Below are 21,314 nucleotides of genomic sequence, written 5' to 3' on the forward strand. Positions count from 1 at the left end.
CTCTGGGATGCTAGAAGCGGGAGCTGAGTCTCTTCTTGCTGCCGCTCCATCCCACCCCTTTTCAACTTTCTCCTTCCTCTCACAGTCCCCAGCTGATGACCCGTGTCAGCTCCCCAACTCTTGCCAGTCCTGATTATAAGCCTATTACAACTGAGAGATGGGAATTCTGATTTGATCTCCCTACCTGCTATTGTCTCTGTCTTTGCTCAACATTTCAATTGTTGGAGGGGGAACAATATTTTTAGCATTTTCAGACTGGTTCAGTACTTCTGAGTTGTTCCCGCATCGTGATGTGTGCATCTTTTACTGATGTCACTAAAAATAATGCAATTATTTTTCAGGCACTTTGGTGACTCTCTGCTCTATAAGATGCTGGTCTGAAAATGTAACATTTGCATGCTGGTGTAATAGGTGTTGTGTAATGCAGACTGTGTAATACTTTCTATAAAGAAGTAGGAGGAGAAAAAAATGTACCTTTTATCAGGATGTGTCTTAATTCTCTGCACCTGTGATTATTTCTGGATGGCACTCCATCAATGTCTTAGGTACATTCTCCTGGACCGTGTGGTCTACCTTTCCATAAAACACTAAAGGAAATTTCTAAAGATACGAAGAGGACACCCCTCTTCTCCCACACTGAAAACCCCTTATCTAAAAAGCCAAAGCTAAGTTGTCAACAGTAACATTGTAGAATAAGGTGATTTAAAGAGAAAGCCTCATTTATTCTGAGCTTTTTTTTTCTTTTCTTTTTTGGGGTATGAATATTGTACTTCCAAAATTGTATCCCACTAGCAACTTATTTTGAAGAACTGGCTTGCCAGATTTTAAAAGTGCTGTGTGTTCCTGAGGGGCTGTTGTGAATAATGGATTTGGTGTGATCTGGGGTTTAGCATTAAACTGCAATGGGTTCTTTCAGGCGGATTCGACTTTTGCCTTGGGAAGCAGTGTCTGTGGAGGGTGGGGAGGGGAAGGAGCACCTGTACCTCTAAGGTCAGGACACAATTATAGAATCAGAGAACTTCAGAGGGGGAGGGAACCCCAGAGATGATCCAATACAAATTGTATCAACCCTCCATTTTGCAAAGGGAGATGGAGGTCCACATGATGAAATGACTTGTCCAGAGGTGCAAAACACTCTTAATGTTATAACTGAGGCCAGAAAGTAGGATTTGGGTTAATTTTCCATGTGTTTTCTATATCCCAGCATCATTTGGGAAAGGCAGGATCATCTAACCTTCACAAGAGAAGGCTTATAATCTGATGGCCTAGATCTAATCTTAGCACTGTCTCTTAAGGCTGTGAATCCTGATTAGTCTGCTTGACTTTTCCGGGCCTCAGTTTTCTCATCTGTAAAATGGAGATAACAACAGACTCTACCTCATAGAATTATTAGAATTTGATGAGATAATTCATGCAAACTGTCTATCAGAGTGCATATAAATACATTTTGGTTTACTTTTCCTTTTATTGAATTGAGCAAAAACCAGACTCTTTCTCTCACTGAAAAGCAAAATTGTACTCTCACATTTAGTTTGAGTTCCTAGAATCAACTATTTTATTGGCTAATTAAATTTTCTGCCAACTACCCTTTACACAATAGGGGTCTACCACCTTAAACATAGACAAGCATCCTAATGCTGTATTGGAACATTAGCCAACCACATGACTACGCTTCATTTATTCTCTACACATAACACTGAAGTCTTTCCTCAAGATTAACTCACAGGCAAGGTAAACAGTGAGACCAAATTTGCAGTCAGTTATATGATGCTGAACAAAGTGCTATTTGCAGAGAACTGGACCTTCTCTCCGAACCTTAAGAGCTCAAGATTACCATTCTAAAAATAGAAGACCATTAACAATTGCAATTCCCATGTTTGGCAATGGGCAATGCTCTAAATTAACAGCAACAACTACAAAATAAAATCCCCTAAGTCAAGGAAGAAATCCTACTGAGGAAATGGTGACTACAAATTCTAAAGTATCAGATTTCTGTCTGGGGTTCTAGAGCCTTTGTTTCGAAAGAAATCATAGCAAGTGGTTCATGAACTTATTAATCATGTCGAGGTGCCCAACTTCTTTTGGGGAAAAAAAGAGGTAGGATAGTTCTTAATTTTAAAATAAAACAATGGCAAAACAAAAGCAAAAATCATAAAACAACTGGAAAAATCAAGGTCAGACTTTATACAAAGGCAGAAAATGATGACTTAATCAAAAGGACGCTGCTTTGAGACACGCAATGTCTCTCCACAGACTAACTACCTGGCTCCTTTCAACTTGTCTATTTGAAGAGGGATAACTCACTGAAACACCATTCATTACTACTAGCTGGAAAATTCTAAAAAGTTACTTACCTCTTCTAATGTTAAGAAAAAGTATCCAAAACTTGAATTATCAGACCAGCAAGTGGTCACATTCTGTCAAACTCATATGTGGCAATTGTTTAACATGCCCTCTTAATTATTTAACAGAAATGTGCTTTGTTTGATACGTTGCTGACAACTGAATAAAGATCCCAAACATCACCTGAAGGGAGCTTTTAAAATAACTAGAGCTAGGAGCCCAAAATCAAATAGATTTTGATTCTGTGGGAATGGGATAGGGACCAGGTAATAGTATTTTGTTTTGAGCTCCACACCACCCACAAAATGATTTGGCCAAAATGAAAATGATTTTAGTATGAGCCAGACCTAAGAATCACTAAGTTACAGTGATAGCCTAACTTTTCCAACATAAGCCTAATTGTGTCACTCTGTGCGCTCAGATTCTTAGATGGCTTGCCGTGGCTTGAAAGGGAAAAATGGCTGCCATCACTAAGACTTGAAAGGCCTGGCTTGATCTGCTCCCTTGTCTACATCTTCAGTCTCATCTGCTGTCAGTCTCCCTCTTCTTCCAGTGCTTCAAAGAAATCATATATCTTTCTACTTGAAAATCTTAAAAAAAAAAATACTCTCTCCTGAAAATACAGCTCCAGTCTTATGTTTTCTTCTACTTAACTACTATTCAATCTTTAAATTCATATTCTGTTATCACTTTCTCTAGGATTCAGGTATCTGAACCCCGGAACTAAAAATCCCCTGTTATATACATCCCCAAACCTGCACTCATAGATGTGATTATGTATTTATTTGTATTTTTGTTTGAATCATGTTAATCTTTCCTGCTAAAAAAATAAATATTCTCCTTCAGGCCTGAAATTAGCCTTGCTTTCTCCCTACTGTACCCTAGTTCTGTGCATACTGCATAGCTTTTAGGAAGTATACAATAGATATTTTCAAGTAAGTGAATGCAGTTTTTTAATCCAAGTCAGGAATATGCATCTAACTCCATTGTTTTTTAAATCTCAAATTTTCAAACTTCATTTAATTCTTCTGATGTGTTAAATTATTACATTATATTGTACTCAGAATACTGAGTTTTTCTATATAGTGTAAATATTTTTAAAAACTAATAAGCCATCCACATGTTTATCTAAAAGACTGTGAGAAATTATCAAGTCAAGTGCCTGACAAAGCCCTTAAGGCCTCAGGTACAGGTACTGTTACCAAGCCCAAGCTTGTACTGCTTGCTAAATGATGGGCCAATAAAGGCAGAGATGAAGTATTAGGAAATGAACTCTGACTTTATTCAGAAAGCCAGCATACCAAGAAGATGGCGGACTAGTGTCCCAGAAAACCATCTTACCAAGAAAGTTGTGGTACACATACAAAATGGAATATTACTCAGCCATAAAAAGGAACGCATTTGACTCAGTTCTAATAAGATAGATGAACCTAAAACCTATTATACAGAGTGAAGTAAGCCAGAAAGAGAGAAGCGAGTATCGTGTACAGGATATAGAAAGATGGCACCAATGAGCCTATCTGCAGGGCAGCAGTGGAGATGCAGACAGAGAGAACAGGCTTGCGCACACAGCAGGGGAAGGAGAGGGTGGGAGGAATTGAGAGAGCAGCATGGAAACACATACATTACCATATGAAAAATTAGACAGCCAGTGCAAAGCTGCTGTATGGTGCAGGAAACTCGAAATCGGTCCTCTGTGACAACTTAGAGGGGTGGGATGGGTGGGAGGGAGGGAGGTTTCAAGAGGAAGGGACATAACATATACCGCTGGCTGATTCATGTTGATATATGGCAGAACCCAACACAACACTGTAAAGCAATTATCCTCCAATTAAAAATAATTTTAAAAAAGAAATAGAATGTACTCCAAAGGGGGGGAAAATGTAGAATTCAAACTTCTTTGACATTAAAAAGGAAGGGGGTATGGCTGGATGTTGCAAACTTTTTGGTGGCAGAATCTCTTGTGTTTGCTGCTGTCCTCTTAGGTCTGGTCACATTATTCCTCCAAACCTCCTACAAGACAAAGGTTATGCCCTGTCCTACAACCTTCTGTCTCTACTGTAATGGAAAAATAGTATACCTTTAAAGGTCAGAGCCTCGAAAATGGGCTCTTCTGTGTATTACAGGCTTTAGGCAACATTCTTCTACAAAGGCACAAAGCCAGCATGACTACTCACAGGCAACAGAGCACAAGTGCCAAGTCACTCAGTCATGTCCGACTCTGTGAGACCCCATGGCCTGTAGCCCACCAGGTTCCTCTGAACACGGGATTCTCCAGGCAAGAATACTAGAGTAGGTTGCCATTTCCTTCTCCAACAGAGCACAAGAGTTACAGCTAAATGAATATATACAATATGCAGTCAGGTTTGGTCTTCTCTGTTACAGTAGCATGCTTATGATTATTGAGTAGAAGATCTGCTGTGCCAAGATCTTACTTGAGAGGCAGGCTGAGTGGAGATGAAGTCATATAGAGGCACAAAGTACTTAAGGCACAAGTGAGAAAGGAAGCATTGGCCAGGACCCTTTTGGTTACAGCAGTCAAATCAGCCTTATGAAAAAAGCTGAGGTTCCTAAATCATACTACTCTAACCTCAAGTGGATCTTAAGCTGGGATGGAATGTAGCAGTTAAAATATAACCAAGGCTCCATCTTCTTGTCTGGACTTCATTCTCAGTTTTGCTTGCTCCACTGGGCAGTAAGACGTCCACAGGTTGTCCCAAGCTCATCATCACAGGGCAAATAAAAGATATTTTTCAGAAAGAATGTTAGGTATGCCAGGTTGAGCCACAAGGTTATCCCTGAACAAACCCCTATGACCAGGGGTATGAGACCTGGGTTCAATCCCTGGGTTGGGAAGATCCCCTGGAGGATGACATGGCAATCCACTCCTGTATTCTTGCCTGGAGCGCCCCCATGGACAGAGGAGGGTGGGCTACAGTCCATTTGGTCGCAAAGAGTGGGACACAACTGAATGACTAAGCACAGCACAGCACATGAGACTCTGTGTGGTCCATATTCAGCTCATGTGACAACCCTGGCAACTAAAGGGAAGGAATCAGCTCCATCGCCAACATATGAAAAAGTAGGCTAGTTGGGAAAGTCAGGAAGCTCCCCTGAAGGGAATGGCTGATCACTCCAGTATTCCTTTCTGAAGAATTCCATGGACAGAAGAGCCTGGAAGGCTACAGTCCACGGGATTGCAAAGAGGTAGACATGACTGAACAACTACCACTTCCACTTTCACAGCAGTCAAACAAAAGTCTGGTGTAAACTATAATGATATGGCACTAAGACATATTCATAATCTTGCCAAGGGAAGCTTCTTTAAGAAATATCAAGAGGCAATGTTTTAACCAAAGTACAGAAAAAGTATTTTCTAGGTACAAGCCCAAAGCAGCTGAATTAGAGTTAAACTAATGGCAGACAATTAGAACAGTAACATTATGCCAGCCTTTCATTTACGGGTTCACTTCACAGATAATACCTGATGGGAAATGATACTCACTCTGCTTTGGCTCTTTAAAACTGGCAGAGAAAATGCAATCCTGCTTTTCAATGGTCAAGGGCAAATTATCTGGTTGACTTTGAAGAGACTTTTTTTCATGGAGGGAATCTGGACCAGAAAGTTTGGCTTGGAGACAAATCAGTGACCCACAGTGTTCAGAATATCTCTACTGGCCAGAGATAATGTCTAAGCTGAAGTCATTTTCTGTTTTGGAAATTCAAATGTATAGTACACAACGAAGGATTCTCAAGCTAATCATTACTCTGAAAAGGAATTGACACATTTGGTAATTTAATGTGATGAGTAACGAAACACATTAAAATACATATTTTCTAAAGAAGTTAATTATACAGTGAAAAGCAAATATTGGTATAGATGGTTCCATTCATTCTTTCATTTTAAGCAAAAAACATTGATCAAGTCTTTCAAATTTCATTTTGGTCCACAATTTCTCATTGTATTACAGCTTGCTGAAAGTAAAACTCTTGAAATATCACATTTTTATTTGGAAATAAAATTTATGGATCAATAAAAATGGGCCTGATGCCATGATAGGCATTTAATGCTACACAGAAATAAATAAAACCTGTACTTGAAAAAATGATAGCATCACTCATCTTTATTTTTACAGTCACATCAGTGCTCAATGATACAAAACATAACACTGGATTCAGGAATCCCAAACTAATTATAAGCCTTCTGAATGACTATTTCTGCTTCAAAGCAAAGGCCAAGCCTCAAAATTCAACCCCACAAACCAGCACATGTACACCAAAAAAAAAAAAAAAAAAAAAACCACCAAAAACCAAAAACTGCCAAGGAAAGAAAATATATTTCAAGTCATTTCCTCTTTAAAAAGAGTTCATTCAGGTATGTGAAAGAGACATAATTGAGCAAATCCACCAGTACCATGAGTGAGTGAAACTCACTCAGCCATGTCCAACTCTTTGCAACCCTATGGATTATACAGTCCATGGAATTCTCTAGTCCAGAATACTGGAGTGGGTGGCCTTTCCCTTCTCCAGGGGATCTTCCCAACCCAGGGATCAAACCCAGGTCTCCCGCATTGCAGGCGGATTCTTTATCATCTGAGCCACATGGTATATGGCATATAATAGTTGCTTAATAAACATTTAGCATTTTATTAATAATGAACAGTGCTGTTAATAAGAAGTATTTCATCATTGCCAACCAAACAGAAGCTGAGGAATTTTATCACCACTGAACCTGCCTTATAAGAAATATTGGAGGTTTCTAGTTGAAATGAAAGAAGCCTATTTAACATTAAAAATTAAAAGTACAAAAATTACTGGTAAAGATAAATATATAGTCAAATTCAGAATACTTTAATACTGAAATGGTGGTACATAAATCCTTTTAACTCTGGTTTCAAAGTTAAAATACAAATACACTAAAAACTACAACTACAATAATTTGTTAATGGATAAACAATATTGAAAATGTAAAGTATGACATAAAAACAATGAATTGGGGAAGAGAAAAGTAAATGTGTAGAGTGATTTTGTATGCAATTAAAGTTAAGTAGTTATCAGCTTAAAATAGAGTTGTGCAATTGTAAGATGTTTTATGTAACCTTCACGATAACCACAAAATGAAAAACAAGAAGGACTCCAGGCTGAAAGTGAAAGGATGTGAAAAGATAGTCGATGCAAATGCTAATCAAAAGACAGCTGAAGCAACTATACTCATATCAGACAAAATGGACTTTCAGTCAAAATCCATGACAGGAGACAAAAAGGTCATTGCATAACGATAAACAGGACTGTTCATCAACAGGTTGTAAATATCTATACTCATCATTGGAATACGTAAATATATAGAGCTGGTATTAACACAACTCAAAGGAGAAATAGGCAGCACTATAATAGTAGGGGGCTTCAATAACCCACTTTCAACAATGACTAAATCCCCCAGACCAAAAAAAAAAAAAAAATTCAGCTAAAAAAAAGGAAACAGTTTTGAAAAACATTACAGACCAAATGACCCTAACAGACATATCGAGAACATTCCATACAAGAGTATCAGAATACATATATTTCTCATGTGTACACAGCACAATGTCAGGGTAAGTCAGATATTGGGCCACAAAACAAGTCTTAGCAAATTTATGAACACTGAAATCATACCAAGGATTTTTTTTTTTTTCTGAGCACAATGTTATGAAACTAAAAATCAATAATAGGAAAAAAGCTGAAAAATTCACTAATATTCTTTAACAACCAGTGGGTCAAAAAAGGAAACAAAAGGGAAATCAAAAAGCACTTTAAGATAAACAACAATGAAACAACACACTGAAACTTATGGAATGTGGCAAGGCAGTTCTAAGAGGAAAATTTACAGTGATAAAGGGAAAAAAATCTGAAGTAAACAACCTAACTTTATACCCAAGTTACTAGAAAAAGAACAAACTAAGCCTAAAGTTAATAGAAGAAGTTAAATAATAATGATTATAAAAGAAATAAAGGAAAGAGAGAGCAAAAAAAAAAAAAACAGAAAAGAACAACTAATTAAGAGTTTCTGTTTATGATAAACACAATTGACAAATCCATTGCTACACTAACAAAGGAAAAAAAAGAGACACAAATAAATAAAATTATAAACCAAAGAGGATACAACTTATACCACAGATACACAAAGGATCAAAGGAGACTACTATGAATAATTATATGCCAAAAATTTGACAGCCTAGAAGAGATAAATAATTCCTAGAAAGATACAATCTACCAAGACTGAATCATGAAGAAAGAGAAAATTTGAACAAAATAATTACTAGTAAGAAGACTGAAGCAAGAAATCAAAAACCTTGAACAAAGGAAAGTCCAGGACCAGATGGCTTCAGGAGTGAATTCTACCAAGCAGTCAGAGAAGAATGAATGTCAGTCCTTTCCAAACAATTGAAGAGGAGGAAACAATTCCAAATGCATTTTACAAAGCTAGCATATCAAAAACAAATAAGGACACTACAGGAAAATTACAGCCCAATATCCCTGACAATGGCTTCCCAGATGGTGCTAGAGGTAAAAGAACCCACCTGCCAATGCAGGAGATGTAAGAGACACAGTTTTGACCCCTAGATTGGGAAGATCCTCTGGAGGAGGACATGGCAACCCACTCCCGTATTCTTGCCAGAGAATTCCATGGACAACGGATCCTAGAGGGCTATACTCCATAGGGTCGCAGAGTCAGGCACAACTAAAGAACTTAGCATGCACACACGCATCACTGAAAAACACAGATGTGAAAATTCTCAACAAAACACTAGCAAACTGATCTTAAGAGCACATCAAAAGGATCATACATCAGGATCAAGAAGAATTCATCTCTGGGATGCAATACTTTCACATATGCAAATAAATGAAAGTTATGTACCACTTTAACATAAAGAAGGGCAAAAAGCATATAAGAATCTCAACAGATACAGGAAAAAAGCATCTGATGAAAATTTAACATGTTTTTGTGATCAAAACTCCCAACAAACTAGGTAGAGGAGAAGGGATGTAAAGGACCTACCTCCACTTAATAAAGACCATATAAGACAAATCTTCAGGAAGCATCACCCTCAACAGTGAAAAGCTAGACCAGGCATAAGTCATAGATGCTCACTCCACTTCAACGTATCACTGGAAGTCCTAGTCAGAGCAATCAAGCAAGAAAGACAACCAAAAAGCATACAGATTGGAAAGAAAGATGTTAAATAGTTTCTGTATGCAGGTAGTGTGATTCTATATACAAAAAACTCTAAAGAGTTCACCAAAAATTCAGTTAAATTGCAGTATACAAAAATCAGTATATTAAGATCGATTGCATTTGCAATACTCTACAAATTTCAGGATATGACTCATTGTATCATTTCTTCACTGACTTGGGTGATTTCTGCTGGAAATCACTTTCTGAAATGCAACTATTGTTCCACGATGCATTGTCTGGTTATCTACTTCTCGCCTTACTTCTCTTAAGCAATCAGGAGGTCCTTTTTTAGAACCTGTGTACATGTTAGTAAAAGCTAAATGGAAATAGATAAAGCTATTAAAAAATTAAAGCATTCCTCTAGGTCGTCCCAGTGCACCAGCCCCAAGCATCCAGTATCGTGCATCGAACCTGGACTGGCAACTCGTTTCATACATGATATTTTACATGTTTCAATGCACTGGGACGACCTAGAGGGATGGAATGGGGAGGGAGGAGGGTTTAAAAATAAAATAAAATTAAAAAAAAAAATTAAAGCATTGGTCCCAAAACAAAATATTACCATTCTAAGTTAAACTTTAACCCTGCCCTTAACAGAGCAATAACTTATTGACTATCTGCTGGAATGGATGGGCGTAGAGCACCTTAGTAATTTCAGTGGATCACAGGGTTCAGTGGCAAAGCAATTTTCCCCAATGTTTCCATCTTGATCAGCTTCAAGAGTCTTTTAATATCCTGATCCTCATTCTCCTGTAATTAGCGGAAACTGTTAGAACTAACAGACTCTGCCTGAGCTGGCTGAACTACATTATTATCCTATCCTAAAGCAGAATATGGATTGTTGTTCATAGAAATAGACTTCATATAAAACGTACTTAGTGGCTGTAGCGACATCCTTTACTGCTCACTCCCCCAATCAGGAAGCAGGGAGAATCATAACTATTAAATGGATGAGTACAGAAATGCCAAAGTCAGCAAAAAAAGACAGATTGATTACCTGACACGTATATTCAATTCTAACTAAAATATGTTGGCACATCTAATAGAAAGAATGGATTGATGCAAAAGATGAAAATCACAGAAAGGGAAAAAGTGGGCAAAATTCACTCAGGCATTGCAAGAGGGAGTTTTAACCTTGGACTCCACTTAAGCAGCTGTTCCATGCAAGGAACAGAGTGAGATACAGTAGATACAACAGATGGGGTTTATTACTCTCAAGGCATTTATGCCCTTCACTGGGAAAACTTTGAGTATCTATGGTATCACTGACAGGACAGTTGGGCTGACTTAGCTTGATTCTATTAAATCCTTTTTATCAAACTTTTTGTTTGGATTTCAAGTACATTATCTTTTTCATTGCTTGTGTGCTAAGCTGCTTCAGCCCTGTCTGACTATTTGCGATGCTATGGATAGTAGCCTGCCAGGTTCCTCTGTCCATGGCATTCTCCAGGCAAGAATACTGGAGTGGGTTGCCATGCTCTCCTCCAGGTGATCTCCCCAAACTGGGAATGGAACCCAAGTCCCTTATGTCTCCTGCATTGGTGCGTGTGCACGCTAAGGCACTTCAGTCATGCCTGACTCTATCCGATCCTATGGACTATAGCCTGCCAGGCTCCTCTGTCCATAGGATTCTCCAGGCAAGAATACTGGAGTGGGGTCCCATGCCTTCTCCCTATATTGGCAGGCAGGTTCTTTACCACTGGTGCCACCTGGGAAGCCCCACCTTTCTCATCTGTTGTTGATGCTGTTGTTCAGTCTCTCAGTCGTCTCTCTTTGTGACCCCATGGACTGCAGCATACCAGACTTCCCTGTCCTTCACCATATCCCAGCGTTTGGTCAAACTTAAGTCCATTGAGTCAGTGATACCATCCAACAATCTCGTCCTCTACCATCCCCTTCTCCTCCTGCCTTCAATCTTTCCCAGCATCAGGGTCTTTTATAATGAGTCAGCTCTCCGCATTAGGTGCCCAGAGTATTGGAGTTTCAGCTTCAACATCAGTTCTTCCAATGAATATTCAGGACTGAGTTCCTTTTGGATTGACTTGTTGAATCTCCTTGCAGTCCAAGGAACTCTCAAAAAAAAAAAAAAAAACAAACAAAAAAAAACCAAAACCAAAGTTAAAAAGTATCAATTCTTTGGTGCTCAGTTTTCTTTATGGTCCAACTCTCACATCCATACACTACTACTGGAAAAATCACAGATTTGACTATATGAGCCTTTTCAGCAAAGTAATGCCTCTGCTTTTTAATGCGTTGTTTAGGTTTGTCATAGCTTTTCTTCCAAGGAGCAAGCACCTTTTACTTTCATGTCTGCAGCCACCATATGTAGTGATATTGGAGCATAAGAAAATAAAAAGTCTGTCACTGTTTCCATTGTTTCCCCATCTATTTGCCATGAAGTGATGGCATGATCTCAGTTTCCTGAATGTTGAATTTTAAGCCAGTTTTTTCACTCTCCTCTTTGACCTTCATCAAGTCTCTTTAGTTCCTCTTTGCTTTCTGCCATAAGGGTGGTGTCATCTGCATATCTGAGGTTATTGATATTTCTCCCGGCAATCTTGATTCCAGCTTGTGCTTTATCCAGCCCAGCATTCCGCATGATGTACTCTGCATATAAGTTAAATAAGCAGGGACAACATATATCCTTGATATATTCCTTTCCTAATTTTAAACTAGTCCATTGTTCTATGTCCAGTTCTAACTGCTGCTTCTTGACCTGCATACAGGTTTCTCAGGAGGCAGGTAAGGTGGTCTAGTATTTGATCTCTTTAAGAATGTTCCACAGTTTGTTGAGATCCACACAGTCAAAGGCTTTAGCTTAGTCAGTGAAGCAGAAGTAGATGTTTATCTGGAATTCTTTTGCTTTTCCTGTGATTCAGCAGATGTTGGCAGTTTGATCATTAGGTTCCTTCTTTGGTATGTAGATCTTCCTAAAGAGAGAGTAGATGTAGCTACCTCTATCCACCCAACACTTTTCTGTCACTCTAAATTTAAAAAAAAACAAACAAACAACAAAAAAAAAAACAAAAAACGTATGTCTCTAATGTAGACATGGATCTCTTGAGGTTAGTTAGTGTGAGTCTGCCATTGAGATATAAAACCTCTCTTGCTGAGCTGATATAATCACTTTTGTAGACTGACATGATGAAAGACTCTAGGGAAGGAAATTTGCCCATGAATAATCACAATGACACCTATAAATTTCCAGACCTGGGGTGCAGAATAATACATTAGCAAGGGTTTATATCTAGAAGAATTGGTCAATCCTTTTACCACTCCATTTAACCCATTTATAAGAGATCGTGTGAGCTAAGCTACTTCATTTAATCCTCTCTCAATAAGATATTATTTCACATCAATATTTTATTTTAAAGAAACTGAGATTCTATTATTATATGAGCTCCAGCAGCACTGAAGTTCAATGTAAAGAGTGAAGTCAAACTCAAGCTTGTAGTAAAATAATCAATACCAATAAAATCTCCACTTTTTAGGAGCATGAGTCAAAATATAAAACATCTCTACATTGAATAAATGTATTGGGGACTCTGGAGATATTTTTGGAGTTCACTGTATTTCAAGACTTCACGTGAGTACTTTACTTGATTTTGAAATTGTAGCCTTTTACTGTTAAGGCAGGAACTTGAAGGTATTCTTTATATTCAAGTATGGAAAGTTAAATGAGGGGAAAATTTTGAACTTGCCATCATGTTTGTGATTTGCAGAGGTTAGCATGTCTTTGCTCTGTGTTGCAACTTGATAGATTAAGATCATTATCCTGGTGCTGTTACCTCTTAGCCAAGAAAGCATACTTAAAGTCTCTTATCCTTGAGTCTATATATGTAAAAGGGGAGAAACAACAGCCATCTCACAAGACTGCACAAGGGTTAACATAACAATCTCAATAAAAGTAGTTTTAACGTACACAACAGTAGCTAACATTCGCTGAGTGCTTACTAAACTCTTAGGTAGTAAGTGCTCAAATATCACCAGATTACTCAATTCTGCACAAAAGGATTATTTTTTTTTTAGTCATCCTATCTAAAAACATTTAGAACATCTGCATTATTTGGTAGCAAAAGTCTACTGCCAGTGTGAACCAGCCTACCATTATTTTAACTATTAATAATTTCCTAGTGACTAAATTATTACAATTCCACTTCATTATGATGTACTGGATACATTTATATTCTTAAGCTCATTTTTATAGCTATATGTAACAGAACAGTGTCATTCTAGCTTACATTAAGTAAGAAGGTAAATGGATAAAATAGGTGGCTAGTGGGAAGCTGCTGTATAGCACAGGGAGCTCAGCTCGTTGCTTGGTGCTCTAGAGGGATGGGATGAAGGGTGAGAGGAAGGCTTAAAAGATACGGGATATATGTATACTGATAGCTGATTCACTTTGCTGTACAGCAGAAACTAACACAACATTGTAAAGCAGTTATAGTCCAATAAAATTGTTTTTAAAATAAGGTAATAGAAGAAGTGAAGTGAAAGTCACTCAGTCGTGTCTGACTCTTCTATATAGTCCATGGAATTCTCCAGGTCAGAACACTGGAGTGGGTAGCCTTTCCCTTCTCCAGGGGATCTTACCAACCCAGGGATCCAACCCAGGTCCCAAACCTAGGTCTCAAACCCAGGTCTCCCGTGTTGCAGGTGGGTTCTTTAGGTAAAGAGCCACCAGGGAAGCCCAAGAAAGTAATATTCAATACCTATTCTTCTGTGTGTGTTCAGTCACTCGGTTGTGTCTGACTCTTGGACTGCTTGGACTGTAACCCACTAGGCTCCTCTGTCCGTAGGATTTTTCAGGCAAGAATACTGGAGTAGATTGCCATTTCCTCCTCTGGGGGATCTTCCCAACCCAGGGACTGAATCTGTATTTCTTGTGCCTCCTGCATTGCAAGGGGATACTTTACCCCCTGAGCCTTTGGGGAAGAATATTCAATACCAATTCTTCTATAGATCTTCCTTTAATACCAGCTGGATCCAGGACTCCAATATCACGCATCTGGGTTTTGGCCATCACTTTCTGCCTCTCTGCCTCCTCTTAGTCCCTCAACAATACACTCTCTAGACAGTATTCGCCTCTGTGTTCAGATAAACTATTTAAAGCTTCCATTTCTCTTACAGATTCCTAACAGGAATTAAAAGGCATTGGATGATCTCCATCTTATACCTTCTGCATGACATTTACATGTCCAGTTTACAGGTCCCTTCTTATATGAATATTTTTCTTTGTCCATTTTCCTCTGGACCCAGCTGTATCTTAAGCCTTCTGTTACATGCTCCACAAAATTCTTAGAATTGTTTCTCATCACACGACTTGCCATTTTTTATCATTACTGCTCATTCAACCTGTGAATGTTCATCTAGATTGTCAGCCCTTGAGGACAAGCATTGCGTCTGTCTGTTCATTCATTGTAGCTAGAGCCACGCCACCACTTGGGGCAGAGTAGATACTACAGTCATTGCTGGATAAAGGAAGGAGGAAGGTGAGAAAGGCAGTACCAAAAGTCATGCCAGAAAATTCTAGTGGTAGAGACAGTACTTGTGAATTGAAGCACTTGAAACAAAACAATATTTATAATGTAGTTCATAAGTTAGATTCATAAAATTTAATCTTAAAAATGTTAACCTGTGCTCTGCTTAAATACTTAAAGTGCTTACTGACCACTGTAATTTCCATTTAAAGCTTACTCTCAGGCTTAGTCTTTGTAGACTGTTTCAGGAGACAGAAACTTTTAAACTGCTATGTTAACTAATACCTTGAATATCACATCTTAGAAGTTCAATCAAAATAAACTCCTCAAAAATAATTATCTTTCACAAGACTTAGCCTTCTGTTTGCTTAATATGTATTTTTGACTAAACTGGATTTTTTTCTTAAAAACTCTTTGTTGTAACTAATTATGGGAAACTTGAGACATTTCGTCACTAACTCAATGATTACTGAACTGCAATTTCTGGAGAGTTTCAGAAAATGTTAACTAAGCTTTTCAGGATGTACAAAAAGACAATGTTAGATTCGACACCTAAATATTTAATAGAAAAATATCAGAATGCCATGGGCTGTGCTGGATTTCTTGTGTACATTTTCAAAGATGCCAAATTGAACAGCATTTACAAATTCAATAAAGAGCTGTATTAGCAGAGAAAACATGCATTTGAACATGAAGTGTGCATTTAGAAATAGAGAAGCTATTCTTGGGACTTTTTAAATGGAGATAGCTACTACCCTCACAGTCTATGCTCCCAGTACCCTAAAATGGTATTAGCCAACTGTACTCATCATTGAAATAACAACGTCCAGCAGCCCTTAAGACTCAAGTAGCTTCACTACCTCAAATCTGATTGCTCACAGCCATTCTGAGGTACTCTGAGGGACTTCAGGAAACTTGATCTTAAACGATACTATGTTTTGTAACAAAAACTGAAGATGCTTAGAATCTTTTCATTAACGTAACTTTACATATAATCCTAGCAGCCAACACCGACTGTGTCCACTGTGCACCAGGGGCTTGAATTACAGTATCTCTCTTTATCACACAAAAACCCTGTGCGGTTAGTATTATCTCAGATTGATACCTATTCTTTTTGTAAAGAGTCAGATGCTGAACATCTTAGGCTTTGTACATTGCACAGCTTGTTGCAGTTTCTCAGCTCTGTAATTACAACTGCGAGTAGCCATAGGCATAGAATGGGTGTGTCTCATTCCAATTAAACAGTTTCTGAACACAGACTTGTGAATTGTATACCCTTTTTGTACTTTGTGAAGTATTATTTTTCTTTTTTTGTTTGCTTTCAATTATTTAAAAACATAAAAACCATTCTTAGCTCTTGAGCCTCATTAAAATAGGTAATAGGCCAGATATGGCCTGGGGTGGGGGGCATAGTTTGTCAACCTCTGAAGTGTCTAAATATTTCAAGGCAAGGAATTATTGCTCAGGGAGATAGCTCCTAGAAAGTACAGAGCCAGTTCTGACTCTAAGGCCCTTTCTCCTTTTAATTCCTATGTCTCTGTGTCATTATATTCAATGTAAAGGCTAAAATCTTCCTTTTAAAAGACCTTAAAATGACTGACAAGTGGATTAGGCTTGACTTGATATGTTTATTATTCAAGTAACAGTAAATTCAACTACAGATTATTACCTTCAGTGGAGCTTTTTAGTCTCATTTGGAAGAGAAGTGTTCTGGCAAATCAAAACTAATAAATTCTGCCTGTAATTACTCACTGGTCCTTAAAATGAAAACAACTTAGTTTTCCTATTACTCTATTTTATTTTTATATTCTAGAACTGGCAAATGACTTTGTTGTTGTTGTTAAAACTAGAGACTGTTGAAGCCAACTTCTGGAGAAGAGGTGAGAGAGAAAGGAAGAGAAGGTGTAAGCAATAAAGTATAAATTATGTTATGTGTTAAAATTTTCTTTTAAATTTAAGTCTTTCAAATGGTCTCACCCATTTCTTAGAAGAAATGAGGGGGATAGAAAGAAACATGAAAACAAATCTGGTTGGGAAAGAGGAGACATTGAGAGAGCTTTGTAAATAAATAAAGCTTGAAAGGAGTGAAAGAATAAAACAGTAGTTCCCTAGACAGTGTCTATGGGGGAAAGGATCTTAGAAAATCTTCTTCCAGGGCTAGTTCAATTACAATAGATAAATAAGGAAATGGTAATAATTTCAATTGGGATTTCAAGGTGGTACTAGTGGTAAAGAACCCACCTGCCAATGCAGGGCATGTAAGAGACTTGGGTTCTATCCCTGGGTTAGGAAAATCCCCTGGAGAAGAGTTAAGCAACCCACTCCAGTATTCTTGACTGGAGAATTCCATGGCAGAGGAGCCTGGTAGGCTGCAGTCCAAAGGATGGCAAAGGGTCAGACACACCTGAAGCAACTTAGCACAAATTAATTTCAATTATTTTTTTTTAAGAGTTAACTATTCACCAGGTACTGTGCTAAGTGTTTTCCATGTATAATTTAACCTTTAGGACACCCTTATGAGTTAGGTGCTAGAATTTTCTATTTCATAAATAAAGAAACTGAGGTACAGAGAATTTAAGTGACTGCCCCAAATCACGTGGAGGCAATCCCAGGGATTAACTCAGTCTTGCATAAGGATGAAGTCTGTGTCCCTAACTGCTACGCAAAACTGCTTCTTGTTCCTATTAATGAATGTGAAATTAGAGTAGAGTGGTGTTACGATTTAATATTTTATATGAGTAATGGACTAATGTAATTTTAATAGTACTTTGTAATTTATAAAATACATTTGCACACATATTGCACTTGCATTTTGCTATATGATAGTTTAGTATTACCTCCTTCTAAGTATATCAGTGAGGAAATTTATGTTCAAAGAAGTGATTTGTTCAAGGTCACAGAACTGGAAGCATCAAGGTAGTGGAAGAGAAAGAGCCACCTCTATCTATTTATCTGGGAACCCGGGCCTTGCCACTTACTCAAGTTTTGCACAAACAAACTCTTTCCGACCCTAGTATCCACACCTGAAAAACAGGGGTAGCTTTAACTTTTCAGAGTCTTTCTCAGCATAAAACAAACTAACCTGCATGAATTTCTAAAAAGAGAAAACATTTTTTTTTCTTTTTTTTTTGGCCTGATGCTGGAAAGCTTAAAGTGACTTAAAGGATAAAAGACTAGGAGAGCAGGGTTTCCAAACAGTTCTCATTGCAAAAAAGAATGAAGCAATAGAAAGAGGATCCTAAGAACGGTTTCCAAAGCTAGCTAATTACATGGTGTGAAATAAGATCTGTGATGCTTGATTTTTCAGAGCTTTGCATCCAATATGTATTGTGAACCTCTAAGAGCATTTTCTAAGCCTGTATGACCACTGCCTTTTTTAAAATGGAGCATTTTACAGGATTAATGTTCCATAGAACACAATTTCAAAATTCCACCGCTGAATAAGGCTAGCTAACAAGAACTCTCCTTGTTTTAATCAGTGCAATCTCATCAACTAATTACCTGACATCAATAATGTGCCCATCTTGTGCTAGAAGGCCATAGTGACAGGCAAAAAAGTAAAAAGGAAAAAAAAAATGTCTACAGGGCTTTTTCTGCAGGACAAAGAAATGGACATGTCATGTAAGGGAATAATGCTATAAGATCAGAAAGTGGGATCCAAGGGGCCAGTTTCTAGATTCAACCAAGCTAATCAGGGAGTGACACAGAAGTGAAGGATGAAACAAATTTCCTGGAGCTGATGGTGGCAACCTGAAACATATTTGAGAAAAAAAGAAAATAGTGGGCTAAAGACATGTTTATTTCAGAACCCAAGTTTCTCTTCCACTCATCTGTGGCAAAGATCTAAAGGCATTTCTTTTCATCTTTGGTTCCATGAAATCACTAGCACAGTGACATTGCCAGTTAATTATTTTTTTTTAAACTGTGTTGGAGATACGTAACTCTCATGAATGAAAAAAGCCTCCTCTCTTTTCCTCTGGACAAATATTGAACATAACAGTGCTCTTCAGGGTATACCACATAGAGCTTATTGTAAAAAATAAACACTCCGAATCATCAACAAAACCCAGTGAAAAGAAAGTGAAAGTCACTCAGTTGTTTCCTTACTCTTTGCGACCCCATGGACTGTAGCCCAACAGGCTCCTCTGTCCATGGAATTCTCCAGGCAAGAATACTGGAGTGGGTTGCTGTTCCTTTCTTTAGAGGATCTTCCCTACCCAGGGATTAGACCTGAGTCTCCTGCATTGCAGGCATATTCTTTATCATCTGAGCCATCAAGGAAGACCAGAGAAGAATAAACCCAGAGAAGCTGCCAAATAAAGTTAATTTCAAATGGGCAAAGAATGTTTCTTCCATACTGGAATCCAGTGGGTAATAGGAAGCAGCCCTAGAAGTGCACATCAGATCAGATCAGATCAGATCAGTTGCTCAGTCGTGTCCAACTCTTTGCGACCCCATGAATCGCAGCACGCCAGGCCTCTCTGTCCATCACCAACTCCCGGAGTTCACTCAGACTCACGTCCATCGAGTCCGTGATGCCATCCAGCCATCTCATCCTCTGTTGTCCCCTTCTCCTCCTGCCCCCAATCCCTCCCAGCATCAGAGTCTTTTCCAATGAGTCAAGTCTTCGCATGAGGTGGCCAAAGTACTGGAGTTTCAGCTTTAGCATCATTCCTTCCAAAGAAATCCCAGGGCTGATCTCCTTCAGAATGGACTGGTTGGATCTCCTTGCAGTCCAAGGGACTCTCATAGAATCATGTAAAAACTCTTAGTTCCACTCTGTTAGATGCTTTATGCACCAAGTGATGGCCTCAGAATTCTTGATTTCCTTAGGTCTTTGACAACTACTCAGAAAAGACAGGGAAAGAGAATTCAGTGGCAGAAAAGCTCTCAAGAGTTCTACCCATACACCTATTTCCAAACTGCTTCCCATCATGACAACTTCCCTGGCATATGCCTGTATTTAAAAGATGTTCTGAGGTTCATGACTAAGTGTCAAGATCCACCTTGTATAACTTGTATGCTTTAGATTCTCTTAGTCCTCATGTAATATTTTAACACTTTATTCTAACTCAAACATACGCCTGCAAATCAAGACCACTACCAGCATCATACACAGTATAGAAGCAGGGTCTGGAGTCTGGCATATAAAATCTCTAACCTTTAAAACAATACCAACAAAGGGGATGTGTATGTGCCTGCTCTCTCTCTCACACACACAGACATGTGCACTTTCTGTGTGTGTGTGTAAAACTACTGTTCCAAGAAGGTAATGTGTCCAAGGCCATCTGGCGGGTAAGAACCAAAATACAGAGTCACGCTGCGATTCTGCAGACCCTACCACCTACAGTCCTTCCTCTCAGCCAGACTGCCTCCATTTTTCACTACTTTTCTGCCATAGAGATTTTAGTTTTCTTTTTATTTCTCTTTGTGTCCATTCTTTCAGACATTTCCACACTCCTTTCTCTCTCTCTAGATGTATTTCTAAGCCTTCTTACTACCTTCTAGTTCAAGGTTTCATAGTGAGCTCCTGACGTAAAGCATTAATATATGTTGAAGGGGAAAAAAGAAGCTATAGGGGAAAAAAAAAAAAAAAAAAAACTCAAAGAAAGCAGCCTGATCATCTTTGGGGAATGGTATAATGGAATTCTACTTTCCATGTTATTTACTAAATAAGTTAATGCTTGTAAATTCTTAAAACAGAGATTCAACTATTTTTTAAAAAGTCTGTTTGAGTTAGAAACACATTAGATCAAATGGTTAACTCCCAGGCTCCAGCCCAGACCTGATGAATAGAAATATCAGGGGATAGAGCAGGAGAATCTATGTTTTGATCAAGTTAAGAGATTATTTTGCACAGCAAAGTTTGAAAACCTCTATTACAGTTTTTGGGGAAAAAACAATGTGCAAATTTAAAATCTTTTCTTCATACACTATGGCTGAGCCCCTCCACTTTATTTTTCTTCATTTCACTTTTTACATGAAAATGTCCTCAGTTGTATTTTCCTTCTAGAATTTAAACTCAATGAAGCACAGTTTTTTTTTCTCTCTCTCTTTTCTTCACTGCTGTTTCTCTCTCTACTAGTACCTATTAAATGATCAATAAATGTTTGTTGAATAGATAAACAGAGGAAAGGGGACCATTCTACGTTTAGCCTGTCTCCCCAGCAGACATCCACTGATGGGTCTTGTGAACTTGCTAAACATTCCATTTTTTTACCATCCTTCTTCTATATGATACCATAAGCTCAAAAGCAGTTCACATCCTTTCTTGACTT

At 38.2% G+C, this 21,314-nt stretch overlaps 1 protein-coding gene across 7 annotated transcripts in view; it reads right to left on the minus strand.

Annotated features, from left to right (window-relative positions):
- Positions 1–21,314, minus strand: part of SGCD (sarcoglycan delta) — a 1,096,788-nt gene that overhangs the window by 440,135 nt on the left and 635,339 nt on the right. The gene's annotated exons all lie outside the window — the stretch shown is intronic.

The sequence above is a fragment of the Bubalus bubalis genome, chromosome 9 (assembly GCF_019923935.1).
Source record: "Bubalus bubalis isolate 160015118507 breed Murrah chromosome 9, NDDB_SH_1, whole genome shotgun sequence".
NCBI lineage: Eukaryota > Metazoa > Chordata > Mammalia > Artiodactyla > Bovidae > Bubalus > Bubalus bubalis.